Source organism: Capsicum annuum, unplaced genomic scaffold, assembly GCF_002878395.1.
Source record: "Capsicum annuum cultivar UCD-10X-F1 unplaced genomic scaffold, UCD10Xv1.1 ctg2833, whole genome shotgun sequence".
Taxonomy (NCBI): Eukaryota; Viridiplantae; Streptophyta; class Magnoliopsida; order Solanales; family Solanaceae; genus Capsicum; species Capsicum annuum.
This window is the reverse complement of record NW_025834755.1, coordinates 390,590-395,514: the sequence shown is the minus strand read 5'-3', so window position 1 is coordinate 395,514 and position 4,925 is coordinate 390,590. Positions and strand designations below refer to the sequence as shown.

General features: G+C 37.6%; 1 pseudogene; it reads right to left on the bottom strand.

The window, feature by feature from the left end:
* Window positions 1-427: 427 nt before the first annotated feature.
* On the bottom strand, window positions 428-526 carry LOC124890993 (annotated as a pseudogene).
* Window positions 527-4,925: the final 4,399 nt, after the last annotated feature.

Below are 4,925 nucleotides of genomic sequence, written 5' to 3'. Positions count from 1 at the left end.
TATAATTGCTGATCCAAATGTTGGAAATGTTCCAGCTCCAGCTGTTCCTATTCAACCAGTCACAAGACCTGTTCGAGAAGTAGCAATCCCACTTACACACCTTGTGACTAACAGCATCCTGAAGCCTGAACAAGGAGGTCGAGAGTAATTGAAACAAAATATGGTGCAATTGTTGAAATCTATAGGAGAATTTCAGGGACTTTCAAACGAGGATCCGCAGCAGCATTTACGAACCTTCCAGGAGATAAGTAACACATATATTCCTGAAGATGTGAGTGCTGATTATGTCAGATTGACATTCTTTCCCTTTTTTCTACTACGGGAAGCAAAAAGATGGCTACTTTTTGAACCACATCAATCCATCACTATATGGGAAGAATGTACTTGAAGGTTCCTCATTCAATTTTTTCTATCTTAGAAAATGGCTCGATTAAAGAGTAAGATATTGACAAAAAGATGGAGAAAATCTCTACCAAGCTTGGGAGAGATTCAAGGGCATGCTCAGAAGTTGTCCTCGTCACTATCAATCGAATGATGTTTTGGTGCATATATTTATAGAAGGCCTTTAGTACAAAGATTCTCTTAGATTCAGCAGTAGGGGGTCAAGCTTTGGAGAAATCATATGAAGAATTGTATACGTTGTTGAATCAAATTGCACAAGGAAATCTTGATTGGTATGCAGACTCGAGGAATGCTCCCAAGAAAGTTGCAGGGGTTTCGAAGGTTGATCAGTTCACTACCTTACAAGCAAAGATTGCAGCAATGCAGAACAATATGACTACTCAGCTTAACAACTTAAAGTTAGGTACAACTCAACCAGCAGCCACAACAAATGTAGTTCAACAGGTATATGCATGGTGTGAAGTTTGTGGAAGTAGTGAGCATAAAGCAAATGCATGTTCTGTGAATCCAGATTCAGTCAATTATGTAGGGAATGCAAATGGTTAGGGTCAATAGAATTTTGGCAATACATATCATCCAAATTGGAGAAACCACCCTAATTTCTCATGGGGTGCAAATCAGGCATAGAATACAAATCAATATAAGGGACCAGTGCACCCAAATCCACAACCAGTTTAGAATAATCCAGTGACTGCTTCAAATAGTAATATGGAGAAGATGCTTAAGTAGTTGATGGGTCAACACGTACAGTTTGAAGTAGACATGAAGGCTCAACAGGCACAGTTTGCAGCTGAGTTGAAGAGTCAACAATTACTCATAAGAAGTTTGGAGTTGCAGTTAGGTGAAATCGTAGGATCATAGAATACAAGGCCACAAGAAGAATTGCCTAGCGACACTGAAGCTAATCCTAAATAAGTGAATGCTGTTACATTGAGGAGTGGGATGCAAACTAAGGAGATGATAAAAGAGTAGGATAATCACGTGGTTATTGATGATAGTTTGCAAGAAAAGGAAGAAGTAAAAAAAAGAAAAAGAGTATAGTGAAAAGATTCGTATAGAGAAGAAGACTATCCCCTGGCCCTTTCCTCAAAGGGCAAGAAAGTATCAAGAGGAAGAAATTTTTAAGAAGTTTCTAGATCTCTTGAAACAAGTTCAAGTAAACCTCCCTCATGTTGACATTCTACAAAATATGCCAAAATATGCAAAATACTTAAAGGATATTGTTGCCAATATGAATCGGTTGACTGAATATACTATAGTTCTACTTTCTCAAGAATGCACATCTAAAATTTAAAACAAACTATCCACAAAATTGAAGGATCCAAGGAGTTTCACATTGCAGATTACCTTTGGTCAAACTATTTATGCACGTGAATTATGTGATTTGGGGGCTAGCACAAATCTCATGCCCACATCATGGTACCAGAATACGGGTCTTAGATTCCCCAAACCCTCGACTATTGTGTTGTAATTGGCAGATAGGTCACTTTCTAGACCAAATGGTATTATTAAAGATATACTAGTGCAAGTGGGATCTTTAATCTTTCCTATGGATTTTGTGATTCTTGACTTTGAGGCCGATCCAGTTGTTCCATTTATTTTAGGATAACCCTTTTTAGCAATAAGACAGTCACTCATTGATGTGACAGCTGAAAAAATAACAATACAAGCACACTATAAAGTAATGGTTTTTGATGTGTACAGAGCATTGAAATTGCTAGCCATATATGAAGAGTTGTCATCAATTTCGATTATTAATCTTACTTTAGATTGGTGGATGCTCTTGTCTAATGATCCATTAGAGTGGGCCTTGATGGATTAAAATCCACATGGGTATTCAAAAGAATTTGAATTGGTCCAAAGCATGAATTTTGCTATAATTGAGACAAATAAAGTGTTGATCGAGCCATTAAATAGACCAATTGGTCCACCATCCAGGCCTTCAGTTGAAGAAGCTCCTAAGTTAGAGCTCAAGGTTCTTCTTTCTTTCTTAAAATATTTTTTTTCTTTGTGATCACGATACCTTGCCTGTTATTTTGTCTGCAGGATTGTCCGATGTACAGGTAAAAAAAGCTGTAGTAGTTCTCAAAAGTATAAGGAAAGTGATTGGTTTGTAGATGCCTGATATTTTAAGAATTAATCTAGCATTTTGCATGCATAATATTTACATGGAAGAGGGGTACAGACCTAGAGTGTAGCAACAAAAGAGGTTGAATCCTATTGTGAAGGAGGTGGTCCAGGAAGAGGTGATCCAAGTGGTTAGATAGTGGTATTTTTTACCCAATTTCTGATAGCAAATAGGTGAGTCCAGTGCATTGTATACCAAAGAAGGGAGGAATGACTGTGGTGACAAATGATAATAGTAAGTTAGTCCCACACGTACAGTTATCGGATGGAGAATATGTATAGATTATCGAATGTTAAATGAAGCAACTAAGAAAGATCGTTATGCAATTTCCTTCATTGACCAAATACTGGATAGATTGGTAGGGCAAGAGTATTATTGTTTTTAGGATGGGTACTCTGGCTACAATCAGATAAGCATAGAATCGGAAGACTAAGAAAAGACCACATTCACGTGTCCATACAGTATATATGCTTTCAGACGCATACCCTTTGGATTATGTAATGCACCTGCTACATTTCAAAGGTGTATGATGGTGATATTCTCGAACATGGTGGAGGAATCTGTGGAGGTATTCATGGATGATTTCTCTATATATGGGAATTCATTTGAAAAATGTTTGCAAATCTCGACAAAGTTCTAGTTCAGTGTGAAGAAACAAACTTGGTATTGAATTAGGAAAAATGTCATTTTATAGTTAAGGAACGAATTGTTTTAGGCCATAAAGTTTCATCCAAAGGGATGGAAGTTGACAAAGAAAAGGTTGAAGTAATTGAAAAGTTGCCTCATCTAGTTACAGTCAAAGGCGTACGAAGTTTCTTGGGACATGCTAGGTTCTATAGACGATTCATTCAAGATTTCTCAAAGATCGCAAGTCTCATGTGCAAATTTTTAGAGAAAGAAGCCAAGTTCGAGTTTAGAGCTGATTGCCAGAAAGCTTTTAAAAAGCTCAAGAAGAAGTGGACGGAAGTACCTATTTGGATTGCACCAGTTGGGAATTACCTTTTGAGCTAATGTGTAATGCTAGTGATATTACAGTAGGAGTAGTGTTGGGGCAGAGAAATGAGAAGGTATTTTGATCAATCTACTATGCTAGCAAGGTACTGAATGATGCTCAAGTTAACTACACAGTTATAAAGAAAGAGCTATTGGCTCTGGTATATGCATTCGATAAGTTTTGATCTTACTTAATTGGTACCAAGGTCATTGGTCATACAGACCATGCTACCATTAAGTATCTTGTGAACAAAATGTATGCAAAGCCATGATTAATTAGGTGGATTCTGCTACTTCAAGAATTTGATCTTGAGGTACATGATAGAAAGGGAGCTGAAAATCATGTTGCTGATCACTTATCACGGCTGGAAAATAGAGACCATATTGTGGATGACTTTCAAAGTATGAAGGAAGACTTTCCTGATGAGAAGTTGTTGTTATTAGATGTAGTGGAGTTTCCATGGTATTATGACATTATAAACCTGATAATTTGTGGGGTATATCCTCCCGAAATCACCTCACAACAAAGGAAGTAATTACTCCATGATTCTCTTTCTTACATTTGGGATGAACCATACCTTTTCAAGCAGGGTTCAGATGGAGTGATTCGTAGGTGTATCCCATAGGATGAATTTTTAAAGGTGTTACAAGATTGCCACTTATCTCCATATGGTGGACATCATGGGGGTGAAAGGACTGTGAAGAAAGTGTTGTAATTAGGTTTTTTCTGTCCGACTCTGTTTAGAGATGTAGTGGTGTTTGTAAAGAGTTGTGATCAATGCCAAAGGTTAGGTACTATAACCAGGAATAGATGCCCCTGAATAGTATTTTAGAAGTAGAAGTCTTTGATGTTTAGGGGATTGATTTCATGGACCCCTTACAACCTTCAAAAGGTAATTCGTACATTCTTGTTGCAGTAGCTATGTCTCTAAATGGGTGGAAGCTATGGCGAGTCCGACTAATGATGTAAGAGCGGTGCTAAAGTTTGTGAAGAAGAAGATATTTTCCAGATTTGGTACACCAAGAGCAATAATTAGTGATGGAGCTACGCACTTTATCAACAACTGGTTCAAGAATCTTCTTAGTAAATATGGTGTTCACCACAAAGTGGCCACTGCATACCATCCTCAAATGAGTGGACAAGTTGAGGTTTCTAATTGGGAGATTAAGAAAATACTTCAGAAGATCGTGAATAGGTAGAGAAAAGATTGGGTAGAGAAGTTAGATGATGCACTCTAGGCATATTGAACAGCATACAAAACCCATTGGGACAACTCCATATCGCTTAGTGTATGGTAAGGCTTGTCATCTTCCTGTAGAGTTAGAACACCAAGCATATTGGGTTGTAAAAAAGCTGGATTTTGAGATGACTGCCCTGGGAGATAGAAGGTTATTAAAACTG